This window comes from Ovis aries, chromosome 5 (genome assembly GCF_016772045.2).
Source record: "Ovis aries strain OAR_USU_Benz2616 breed Rambouillet chromosome 5, ARS-UI_Ramb_v3.0, whole genome shotgun sequence".
NCBI lineage: Eukaryota > Metazoa > Chordata > Mammalia > Artiodactyla > Bovidae > Ovis > Ovis aries.
In genome coordinates, this window is record NC_056058.1 from 104,116,943 (window position 1) to 104,130,387 (window position 13,445).

Here is a 13,445-nt window from a genome sequence, read left to right on the forward strand (position 1 = left end):
TCCATGCAAACACATTTACTTTTATCTTATAAAAAAAAAAGTGACTAGTACTGTGGTTTATGAACATGTTATGTGCAGATGTGGTTTGTTCAATGAGCAAAGTAGCAATTATAGTGCCAACCACTCACAATTCATTCCCCTAAATTTTCATTAGCTTACATCATAGGGGGAGGAGGCCTTACAAAATTTTCATTTGAAAAGACCTACTTTCCTTAAGATCTTGAGCACAAAACACCCAAAAGGTGCATTTCAGGGGAGGGAAGGGAATTGCCATGATGCTATCTATCGCTGCTGCAACACTTGTCTTACTTCCTTTTGTAATAAATAGAAAGCCAGAGGAGAATTCAAATGGTGGGCCGAGGTAAATGGCATCTGGCTGAAAAGACAGAAAGCGGCATTCAGCAGGGAAGTCCCACCCCGCCGAGTCTGCACAAGCCTCACTCCGTCCCTGCTGTAGTGGAGACAGGGGCTGTCAGTCAGGCCACGCTGGCGCGTAAAGAGCCCGCCGGGCTCCTCGGTAGGGTGTCCACTGCTCAAGGTAGAAGCAACCGATTTGCAAGCTGAGGCGGGGGAAAGACCGGTTTCTTCCTCGCATACCCCGAAGTCAACCCCCTGGCCTGTTTTCCGTCTTCTCCAGGAGCTCGAGGCCCTTCGGAGGCCATTCCCTCAGACCCCCGCGGGCGCAACGCCGAGCCGGCCGCTCGGGCTAGGTGGCCGGGGCTCCTGGTCCGCGGTGGCCGCCAGCGGGGAGAGCCGGCCAGGGCCGCGCCGGCGTGGGGTGCTCACGGGGGGCACGCAGGCCCCGCTCTGGGTGGAGGCCCGCGGCTCCGGCGGCCAGCGATCCCAGGAGCGCCCTTCGGAATTCAGAGGTAACCTTGCCAAGCACTCTTTTCCGAGTAAATCACCTAACCTCGTTGGCGCCTCAGGCTGTTGGTTCTGAAAGACCTCCATGTGGGTTGCTTTCCAAGAAAAGGTAATAAAAACAATTGTGACGCTCTCTGAAGACCTAAAATGGCTGTGGAAAACAACATCCATGAGTTTAAGTCTGTGCTCTTGGGTGAAGAAGTTGCCAAGTAAGTCTGATTACGGCTCTCCTTTTGAGGGGCTCTGACCCCTGGCTAAGGGGGTGTTTGTGTGCACGCTGCAGCCTGGAGCCCAGCCAGGACCCCAAGCGAGGGCTGGAGCCAGGCTGGGGGCCACCCACCCGTCCTGAGGGACGAGTGCCCCCCGCCCAGCCCTGCCTCGGACCCGAGTCTGCAGGACCAGTGCCTCCACCGTGAGGGCCAGCTGATATGAGGAAGCCCGAACCTAGTCAGAAATCTAGACTGGACAAAGAAGGGAGGCTTTTCCCGGAGAGACAGCCTCAGCATCACCCTGAGCCACGAGGAGAGAGAGAGTGTTAAGCTTGATGAAAGCAAAATGCCTGTTGAGATTTACACAGAAACACGTACTAGGAAGCTGATGAATAATAAAATATGACGGGCACGCTGATCCTGTGAGTTTTATTTTCAGTATGCTTTCATATCATTTGCTAACCCACTCCCCTACAGAGTATTCCAGAAACAAGATACTGTCCCATTGTAAAGATGGATAAATTTGCCAAAGCATCTCTTGCCTAGCAAGTGGGAGCCAGATGTCAGAAGCCGTATGCTGGGCAGATGTTAAGAGTTTTAAAATGAACTACCTGAATGGCCCTGGATGAAAACATGGTATTCTAAAAATAGGACACGGACACCCCACTGAAATCAACTGTTCATTTATTTATTCCACATGAAGGGTACCGTGGGGTGCCAGCTTCTCGAAAAGCCAGCAAAACTGCACTCGTGGATTTATAAGATGCTTCTGAACAGAAACGCGGCGGTGCCTGTCAGTGAAAACCAGACTCACCCCTGAGATGAGGCTGGGCTCCATATTGTTTTTCCATTAAGTCCAAAAAGTCAGATGGCGGGACAGAAACGCTGGGCGGATCGCTATGGGTGGACGGGCAGAGGGGACAGGGCGTGTGTGTCACATGTAAGCAGATCTGTGCGCTACAGTAAGAGGAGGATGTTGCAAGGCAGGTCTGGGTCAGCGTCCACAGGTGCTGGCGCTGGAATGCGTTTCCTGAACATCTGTGCTGAACACAAAAGACAGCCAGGACTGCGGGGGACAAATAACAAACCCCACATGGCCTTAACAAAAACAACAAAACGAAGCATATCCTTTTTGTTTTTTCTTTTTGCTGTGTCTGTCACGCTAAACGACACCCTTGTCCCCAAATCTAGCTATATGTCTTGCCACTTTATAAAACCTGATCAACCTCCCCTCCTCTCCCGGAACCAGGTTTTGCACACTCCTGATCTCCCCGAGCTAAAGAAAACAGCAGTGAGCCCCAGCTCCCCCATCAGGGGGAGGTTTTCCTCTTTGCTCAGAATTTGAGACTAAATACAGATTGGAGTATTCACCTGGGGAATTCAACAGAGATCCATCTTAAAGAAAGTTCCAAATACACAATTGGAAGGAAAGCATTTGCGGTGATTTTCTGCCCCTCCAAGAATGTGGAGAGAAAGAAGAAGTGACTGTTTCCTATAAAGCCATTTCCCCCTTCACATTAGCCCACCTGGAATGGGAGCCACTTGTGAGAGGCTTGTTTTTAATCCAGACTTCTCTCCAACCTGAAGAGAGACCCAAAGAAGCAGACATAAAAAGGACGGGCTTATCTTTCCACAAGAAGGGAACTGTCCATGCAGCGGCCAGTGGTAACCCTAAAAATAGGAACGTGCCAACAGTTTTACTGTCGAGCAAAACAAAGCCCAAACTGTTATTCTTCAGAGGGGGAGAACCCACCCGTGGATTCCTGCCTGACTCCCAGGAAGAGCCCAGGGCCCTCCGGTGGTCTTCCCAGGCCCCTCTTTCCTCCTTGGGAAATCTCCTACTTCTCCCCTGGTTGCAGAGCGTTCCCCTCCAGCCACATGGGAACCCACCGGGCCTGCCACCGGCTCCCCCAGGAACCAGGCTGGCCGGCTTCCTCCCACACTCCCCAGGATGTCTCCTCGCATTTCAGCTCCGCAGAGGGGCCGTCCTGACCCTGCCAGCCTCCACAGCACTCACTCCCCTGCTCGCCCTGCTCTGCGGCACTTAAACTAGCCCCCTGGGTATTCCCCCACTACTGAGAACAGAGCCTGGCTCACCACAGATGTTCAGGAAGTTCCTCCTGAATGGAAACTCACCATTCCTGAACAAGGGCATCTCCCCAAATGTCATGTGATGTAAACCGTGATTCCACTTCCCACGTGAGAGCAAGGCACCCGCGGTGGCTCTCAAGGTGCTCTGATCACCGCCAGGCCTGGACGCCACAGATCAAATCGACGAATCATAATACAGAACCTCTGGCACTTCTTAATCTCATAACCTCATCCCACTCATGCTTATGCCCCACAGGAATCTATGAATGAGACATACTGCATACAGGAGAACCCAGGTCCAGGCCACTGAAAATCACGGCAGAGCTGCTCGGAACAAAGCTGGTTTCACCACACAGCGTGTTCTGTCATCCCTTTGTTGATTACCCCTTACGTGTCACTTAAACCTTAAAATTCAAATGACTTGTAGTCCTGATGCAAAGAGCTGACTCATTGGAAAAGACCCTGATGCTGGGCAAGATGGAAGGCGGGAGGAGAAGGGGACGGCAGAGGATGAGATGGTTGGACGGCATCACCAACTCAAATGACATGAATTTCAGCAATCTCTGGGAGTTGGTGATTGACAGGGAAGCCTGATGTGCTGCAGTCCACGGGGTTGCAAAGAGTCGGACACAACTGAGCAACTGAACAACAACATCCCTGAATGCTGTAGCTTTAGGGTTTTTTAAGCAAAAGTCAAGTAGAAAATCCTCTAGGAAGAGAATAATTCAGCCTGTGTCTACATTATGCCTCTCCCAAAACCTGTTGGTCCGCTAATCTGTTCATTAAAGACCTGTTTTACCTTTCAAAATAAGAAATAACCAGCTTAATTTCTTTCTTTCACAGTACTGACAGCTTTTGTTCCTCTTAAACTGCCTATCTGACCCTGGGCATCTTTGGTTGAGAAATAGATGCTTGAAATAGCAATGAAGCGCACATCTACAGCCTTCGTTAACTGGCCAGGATGGCCACGATGATGATGATGTCTGTCCTCAATGGTAAACGCTTCAGGGCTCCAGCAGGGCCACCTAGATACACCTGGTGTGACAGCTACAGACCACAGCACTGGGTCAGGAAAACACTCCTTCACTGTCATGGAGGCAGGGTTAAAGCACATTTGAAAGAGGTCTGCAAATAATGGAAAACTTTTACGTGGAAGTCCAGTATCCAGAACCTCAAAATCATCACCCTCAGTGAAAGAAGTCAGCGGAAAAGAACACACGTTATATGGATCTGCTAATAGAAAATGCCCACAAAGGGCAACATCTAGAGACAGCAAGTAGAGAAGAGGTTGCCTGGGGCTGTGGTGGGAAAAGGCAGTGACTGGTAATAGATGACTCCTCACTAGGATGGTGGAAATATCATAGAATTAGATTGTAGTGATGAGACCGGATGACTCGAAATATACTAGAATTCATATTCAACCCCCTTGAACTTTATGGTATGCAAATCACATCGCAATAAAGCTGATACAAGAAAAGAGTGAGAGAGGGAAAAAAAAAGTTTATCTGTAAAAGTTTATGTTACGATGGTGGGGGGAGGAGTAGAAGAAAATGATGCATTTTCAGTGTTCATCGCGCAAACGGTGGCTTCTGTGTTCTTCCCCGCTCCTGTGCATTTACGATAAGCCGAGAGAGGTTTGCCAGGGCGAGCACCCCGCAGGCGCAAGCACGAACTAACTCCAGGCCAGGCTGCCTGGGTCCCGTGGGGGAGACCACCCACTGGCTCTGTGATTTCACAGCAAGTCACTCGAAGGCTCTCCCCGAGCTTCGGTTTCCCTCATCCGTAAACAGGAGTGACAGTACCTACCTCAAAGGGCTGCTGTAAAGACGACATTCGGTGTGTGAGAAACAGCTAAAGCTTCTGTTTCTAAGTGTTTGCTAGGATCGTTATTCCTTTAGCTTCTCCGTTTGCAGGATGAATATTCCAGTTTTCTGCGAAGGGCAAGATATAAGAAAACCTGGAGAGCATGCCTTACACGCGAATCAAAACTGCATTCTGTCTGAATCGTTATCTAGAAGTCGCAGTATGAGTGGCCCTATTATATTATTAAAATCTACGAGATAACGTGTGTGGGAAAAAAGATGAAGTGGGCTACATAAGATTTCTTTCCAAAGTAAGAAGTTGGAGGTAACTTAGAGACACATTCTTAAGGATCTACTGAGTTCATATTTTCATTATAATCTAGCAAGTAAGAACACTATAAAAGTACTTTGTCTACTCAATTGTCAGGGTCAGAGTAGAAATGGGTGGAGTTTATTGGTGTGTCTTTCAAAGATACTGTATTTTGTTCCTGCGATGAAGTGTACCCAGCAGGGATCCCAACTATATATGCAGCCACAAAGCACGATTAAGACCTTTTAAAGGAAGGCACGGTAAACAGCATTTTCCTTCTGCTTTAGAATATTTCAAATACAAAATTACCAAGCCCCAGAGACTGGAATTTCTGCTGCAGGAGAGATGAAAGGTTAACTGCCTAAAAAGGAAAGAATATGTTTGACATATTCTATTTGGAAAATAAAAGGTTCCTAATAAAAGCAGAGCCCCACTTGATGCGCCTAATGCTTCTTCAGTGTTTGCATACACAGTCGGGTAATTAGAAAGCCCCACTCCAGAAAAAAAAAAAAAGTGAATAAAAGCTATCACAGACATGGGTCCCTTGTTTACCAGGCTTGCTAGACGCCCCCAGAGGTCACTGTGATTGACAGGATTTCGGTGTTGGTAGGAGGGTTGATAATGCACACACATCTCTTGAGAGGCGAGTCCTGACCAAGCTTAATAGAAGGGCAGCTTCTGTGGAGGACAATGGGACAGGCAAAGCAGGGGGGTACTGGTGGGAGGAGGGATGTTCAAGGATTGCAAATGACATTCCCAGTCAATTAGTACCCACTGGGGAGCCAAGGTACACCACGCAAAGAAAGAAGACTAAAAATTCCCAGGGCAAGCATCTTCCTTTGCCAAAGGCAAGGCGCCCTATGGCCACTCCCATTAGGTACACTTCAGTAAGCCCAGATCCCAGAAGCATCATTCTGAGCTGCTGAAGCTCTAGCTATTTTGCAAAAGCCGCACTGGTTTTTGTAATGTATGGCAGTGTTCTTTCCGTGAGGCATGTCTGGAAGGCAAAAAAAAAACCACAGCTTGAAGTCACGAAGCCAACTTCACTCCATCTCCCTGTCATACTTGAACTCCTTGAAACTCAGTGAAAACTATTTTGTATATTTCCAGTCATACAGAGGAACCATATTTATGACTTCCAAGGTTCTTATATTTGAAGATCCCTGTGACCCAAGTTTCACAAGAACATCCAGCCTGTTTCATTTGATGTAATGTTGTTTGGGATATGGGACTCCAGACAATAAATTTATTTCCATGATATATTATTAAATTAGCTTAATGAACAGGACTTTGGCCAAGGAAGATGTCACTCTTTGCGGTACACAAAGACAGTTGCTGTAAGAACTTGGGCTTTCCTTTCACTGGGCTAGACCTCCACTTCTTAAAGACACCACCTATCAGCTGCTGCCCACGCAAATTACTAGCCATCAGAAACCTCTCATTCTAAAAGTTAAAGGCTGGTGGGCAGAACAATGGCCCAGTTGCTGATTCTGCTTCATAGAACATCAATTAAAATTACAGGAGCATATATGCTGAAATGGAGAATTTTACCAAATTGGAAATTCACCTTTTCATGACTCCTTTCACCCGAAAATGCAAACCATTCTTGGAGGCACAGGAATAAAAACAATCTTGTCTTGACAAGGTCACACCAGGGTTTTCCTAGCTTAATCCTTTTGGAAAACTTCTTCTCACTTAATCCACTTCATCCTGTAGAAAGCCCTGTTCAGAGTTTCATGTAATATTGAAACAATAAACAGACATGTATGGTGTCAAAGCTCTAAGTGAAAAATACACGGAGGTCTTTAAAAGAGTGTTTGGTCTTCCAAAAGTAAAAAATGAGAGTGTTCTTTGGGATAAGGAAAGACACGCTCCCCTTAAAAAACACCCACGGCAGAAAAAAAATAAACTATAAAATCAGACATCTAACCAAACACCATAAGTAAACCACAGAGCAGGTATTTAGACAACTCAGGTTAAAAAAAGAAATGCAACGTGACTTAAGTCAACATCTTTGAATATTTCCGCTTGAAAAATAAAGTCATTCTTTAAAAAAGAGGGTTGTCAAAGCATTTTCGTTCTGCCACCATCAAAACTGAAACTCGGCCTTGGAAGCCCAGCTTCCATGCCCTTCTGAACCGTGAGCACTGTCCTGGCCATGTGAGGTGTGACAGACTGTGCAAAGCAAGCGACTCACTTCCCTCTCCTCTCCCAGCTTCTCCGTCATGACTTGGTTTCCCTTCTTAGAAAGGGGAGGGGGGAGGACCCTCCGTTCACTCGCCACAAGGTCCAGAGAGCCACTGCAGGGCTTTCGGGGACAGAGTGTCACCAGGACAACCGAAATAAACACAAAGGACACGTGAAGGCCGCAGTTCTTCAAAGGCAAGAGGCTCTGACACTCCAGACATCACCGTGTCAGTTGGACAACAAAAGCGGCTCTCATGTACTGTGCTCAGGTTCCTCCCGCTCTGCCTGCTGGCGGAGTCTGTTTGCATACCACATCTGGCTCGTTACTGAAAGCTTTATAAATGCAACAAATCTAGGCGGGTGAGAAAAGAGCAAGGGCTTCGGTCTTGAAACAAGAAAGCCGTCTTCATGGAGGATCCAAGGGAACAATTACTAAAAAAAATCCAAAACCAAGAAACAAATAAAAAACAAAAAACCCAAATCAAAACCCCAACATTGTCTCAGGCGTGACACTGAAATACTTTAGATGTGAACATATATGAAAAAGCATGGATACATGGCAAGCTTTATGGTTTCAGTTGTATGACCCTTGTGTGGTACTCAAGATGACGGTCTTCTCAAGATGCTGGATGTAAAATACCGGCATCTGTGGGTGTGGGTGTGGGTGTATGTGTTGTGAGGGGATGCTCAGTTGTGTCCAACTCTGCAATCCCATGGACTACAGCCTGCCAGGCTCCTCTGTCCATGGAATTTTCCAGGCAAGAATACTGGCGTGGCGTGCCATTTCCTTCTCCAGGGGATCTTCCTGACTCGGGGACAGAACCCGTGTGTCTTATGTCTCTTGCACTGGCGGGCAGATTCCTGACCACTGTACTACCTGGGGAGCCACGCAGCTGTTGTTACCTGTGTTTAAATCAACTATTCTTTCACCTGGTAAGCAGATCAAAACTCAGTGTTTGTTACATGGAACTGAGTAATTCGGCCCTCTTAAAAATTTCCTCTCAACAGGTAGAGAATAAGAAGACCTTGCCTTCAAACCAGCATTACCAAGTTTTCAGGAATGTGTGAGATCATTTTTCTGTCTGGTAGTTACCACACAGGTCTGCTTCACGCAGAGTGAATCAATAGTAATGACTACAGATCAAGATGTTTTTGCTGTTTCTTTTAATATATTATCTTTACAGTGATAGTTCTGGGTAGTTTGTAATTATTCACTTCCTTGTCATTTAGTCATATATAATAAATATTTAAATTAATCATATTGAATGAAACACCCTTTTTGTCTGTTTCCCAAGCTTCCACCCTCTTACATTAAGTCCATAAATATTAATTATCAGGTAAATGTAATATGATTTCAATCTAAGTGGAAAATGAATGCATGCCATTTTATCATGAGACCTATAGTTTTGTTCTCTTATTCTGACAGAAGAGTTCATGCAGCAGAAATGCAATTATCAATAATTATTATATAGCTATGGATCCCAGTCTTTTCAAGAATGAAAACACTTACACTAAAGTAGCTGTATTTCTTTTATTTGAACTCTAAAAAATGCAAAGTGACAAGAAATACTGAAGGGAAACCATATTTTTATATGAATTTATATTTTACTAATATCTGTTCAAAATTGAGAAAGGAGTACATCAAGGCTGCATATTGTCACTTTGTTTATTTAGCTTCTATGCAGAGTACATCATGCAAAATGCCAGGCTAGATGAATCACAAGCTGGAATCAAGACTGCTGAGAGAAATATCAATAACCTCAGAGATGCAGATGACACCATCCTAATGGCACAAAGTGAAGAGGAACTAAAAAGCCTCTTGATGAAAGTGAAAGAGGAGAGTGAAAAAGCTGGCTTAAAACTCAACATTCAAAAAACTAAGATCAAGGCATCCAGTCCCATCACTTCATGGCAAACGACAGAGGGGAAAAAAGTGCAAACAGTGGCAGACTTTATTTTTGGGGCTCCAAAATCACTGCAGTGACTGCAGCCAGGAAATTAAAATGCATGTGCTTCTTAGAAGAAAAGCAATGACGAACGTAGACAACGTGTTAAAAAGCAGAGACATCACTTTGCCAACAAAGGTCCATCTAGTCAAGGCTATGGTTTTTCCAGTAGTCATGTATGAATGTGAGAGTTAGACCATAAGAAAAGCTGAGTGCCAGCGAATTGATGCTTTTGAACTGTGGTGTTGGAGAAGACTCTTGAGAGTCCCTTGGACTGCAAGGAGATCCAACCAGTCCATCCTAAAGGAGATCAGTCCTGAATATTCATTGGAAGGACTGATGTTGAAGCTGAAACTTTTGGCCACCTGATGCAAAGAATTGACTCACTGGAAAAGACCCTGTTGCTGGGAAAGACTGAAGGAGGGAGGAAAAGGGGATGACAGAGGATGAGATGGTTGGATGAATCATCAACTCAGTGGACATGAGTTTGAGCAAAACTCAGGAAGACAGTGAAAGACAGGGAAGCCTGATGTGCTGCAGTCCATGGGGTCGCACAGAGTCAGATATGACTGAGCAGCTGAACAACAACACTTGTTTGAAAAAGAAAGGTATGTATAGTCCTAGACACATGTGCACACTTCACGGTCCACCGTCAAACACAAGGGGATGTGAAGACCCCTTTGAAACATCCACAGATCCCCCAGGACCCTGTGCCCTCTGAAGTCACTGAAACCTGGGTTCCCTGGCTCTCTCTTGTTCTTCTGGTCTCAGTTCAAGTCTCACCACCTCAGAGCCATCATCTCCAGTGACTGCTCAAGCCACGTTAGCGGCTTTCCTCCACCTCTTCTCCATCACATTGGTCGTTTTCATTCATTTTTATTCAATCATGATCTCTAGTTCTCTTGCTTATTCATTTATCTGAGGGTCGTCTGTTTCCCACACTCAGAATGAAGCAGGGACCCTGGCTTGCTAACAAACAGAAGGGTATTCCCAAAACTTGACTAAAACTCACCCCATTTAAAGACCATTTAATTTCCACTGATCCAGAAGCCACAACAAATGAAGAAAAGAGACAAAATGGCTTAATTTACCAAGTTAATGTTACTAAGCTCCATTACTACTGTTTAAAAGAAAATAAACAGTGGCAAGTCTTTAGAAAGCCTGTAAATTATGGCCCTCTTTTTGGTTTGTTCTTATCTTTCTTTTTTAAATATTTTATATATGCGAGACCACTCTGGAAGGACCGCTATCTTAGCTTTAGCTAGAGTTGGGAAATGACCATGCTATCAATCAGCTATGAAAACTGGAAATGTGTGCTTTATTTTTAGAAATAAAAGGAAGACATTAAATTTCTCTTCCATTTTGTTTAAATAGAAAACAATTTAAGAGGTGTACAGGGCAGGCCCACTGCTCTGCAGCAGGCATACCTCTCACAAATGCACCCAGCCTTTGTGGCAATACCAAAAAGGCTACATCACTCAAAAGCTCTGGTCCCCGGGGGGGTCACCAGGAGCAAGGAGCAAAAGGATCAGCCATGATTTTGTGTTCTCTGTCTGCCAAAGGAGCAACAAAGTGCCAAAAAGACAATTATGGTTCCAGGTACATCAGTCTGACCAAAAGGCTCAGAGAATACGGAGATATCTTTGGTACCCAAGGTCTCCGAGCTTGCCATGCTGCTCAGAACGTTTAAAAGTGCATTTATCTGACATCCCTGCACTTTATTTCTTTATTGAAGTCAATCCCTTCATAATAACAAAGCCGAGTTTCTTCTCCTTACGCAGATGAGCAGAGTGCAGTGTTTCACACTTGGTTGGTGGGAAAGAACGGGGGCAGAAGTGGACTGTGGACTGCCGTGTGCAATGAACGAGAGCAGATATAGCTCCTTTATTCCAACTCCCTTCATTCTTCTAATAGGGAATAATTAAATCATGTGGCAATTTAAAGTAACAGGTTAGTTTCTGAATATTTTTAAGGCCATGAGAGACAGCAATTAAAAGGATTTTTTTTTCTTTAACACCAGTAGTTTGGATCTTGCAAGTCAATCTATTGGATTCTTCTGTTTTGTAATTCATGCAATTAATCAAGCAAAATTCTATTTTACCTCTTTCTGTCCAGCCCGTCTCTACTGTAGATAAAGTCACTGAACCATGCACACTCAAACTTAAAATTACCATGAATGACTCATCAATTTGAGGTTACTCACCTGTGTTCCTGGCAAACCAGCAGTGTGAACACAAAATTCAGTGGAGGGAACATAAAGGCCATACTTGGCACCAGCTGTCCCAGTAGGAACAATGACTCAACAGGCAAGGAGGGATTAAATAATGGCAAAACACTGCTGCTTGCCGGATCAGAGAAAAAAGGCCCAGGAGAGGGGTTAAATGAGTCACAGCAGAGCAGAAAGGGCTTCAAAATAGGCTCGTGTCTGAGAACATTAAAAATGCAACAGCTTAAGGTAGGTGAAAACGAAAGGGCGTTCACTGCTGTTTACACGCCATCTACTACTCACCGCACATCGACTACTGTTCCCTTTAATATGACCTTAACTAGATGCAGCCCCAATGACAGTGGCAATACACTGAAGACAGAAAACTCTGAAACTCCTGTTTGCTTTACTCAAAGTTCAGCTGGGTTTTAGACATTAGGTAAGTTGACCTTGTAATTAAACCCAAAGCGAGGCAGCTTTCCGGGCTCCCCACGTGGCTCAGCAGTAGAGAAGCTGCCTGCCAGTGCCAGAGAGGCAGCAGACACAGGTTCAGTGCCTGAGTCAGGAAGATCCCCTGCAGAAGGGAACGGCGGCCCACTCTAGTATTCTCGCTTGGGAAATCCCACGGACGGAGGAGGCTGGCAGGGCTACAGTGCATGGGGTCGCAGAGAGTGAGGCTGACTTAGCCACTGCATAACAACAAAGAGCAAACCACCACCACAAGGTCTCTTACTGCGCATCCACCAGGCCCATGGTGAGCCAGCGGAAGCCTGCAAGCGGGAAAGGGGCACACGGCTCTATCTCTACCCATCAATCTTAGCCTATAAAGACGCACCTTACACCTTCCATAAGTTTTTGGACAGTTTCTCCATATTCCTAACAGTCAACCTAGCAATTTCCATCATAAACAAATTTATAAAAAATATCAGCATGTCAGCTCATGGTTCTTAAATTCATACTGTTAATGCAGATGAGGCATATGTGTGCGATACACAAAGAGCACGTCTGAATTACATTTTATTAATCTTAGTGCTGTCCAGTCAGCAAAAACAAGACCGGGAGCTGACTGTGGCTCACATCATGGACTCCTTATTGCCAAATTCAGACTTCAATTGAAGAAAGTAGGGAAAACCACTAGACTATTCAAGTATGACCTAAATCAAATACCTTACGATTATTCAGTGGAAGTGAGAAATAGATTCAAGGGATTAGATCTGATAGAGTGCATGATGAACTATGGACGGAGGTTCGTGACATTGTACAGGAGGCTGGGATTAAGACCATCCCCAAGAAAAAGAAAGGCAAAAAGGTAAAATGGCTGTCTGAGGAGGCCTTACAAATAGCTGAGAAAAGAAGAGAAGCAAAAGACAGAGGAGAAAAGGTAAGATATAAGCATCTGAATGCAGAGTTCCAAAGAATAGCAAGGAGAGATAAGAAAGCCTTCCTCAGCAATCAATGCAAAGAAATAGAGGAAAACAACAGAATGGGAAAGACTAGAGATCTCTTCAAGAAAATTAGAGATACCAAGGGAACGTTTCATGCAAAGATGGGCTCGATAAAGGACAGAAGTGGTATGGATGTAACAGAAGCAGAAGATATTAAGAAGAGGTGACAAGAACACATGGAAGAACTGTACAAAAAAGATCTTCACAACCCAGATAACCATGATGTTGTGATCACTCACATAGATAGAGCCAGACATCCTGGAATGCAAAGTCAAATGGGCTTTAGAAAGCATCACTACAAACAAAGCTAGTGGAGGTGATGGAATTCCAGGTGACCTACTTCAAATCCTAAAAGATGATGCTGTGAAAGTGCTGCATTTAATAT

At 45.2% G+C, this 13,445-nt stretch overlaps 1 protein-coding gene and 1 long non-coding RNA gene across 3 annotated transcripts in view; one reads left to right on the top strand and one right to left on the bottom strand.

Annotated features, from left to right (window-relative positions):
- LOC132659848 (uncharacterized) overlaps positions 1–8,719 on the top strand; it is a 79,924-nt gene extending 71,205 nt beyond the window's left edge. Inside the window, exon 2 of the long non-coding RNA XR_009600753.1 lies at positions 1–8,719. This exon is cut by the window's left edge and continues 43,301 nt beyond it. This is a non-coding gene — a long non-coding RNA (uncharacterized LOC132659848).
- EFNA5 (ephrin A5) overlaps positions 1–13,445 on the bottom strand; it is a 292,897-nt gene that overhangs the window by 135,175 nt on the left and 144,277 nt on the right. The window lies entirely within an intron of this gene.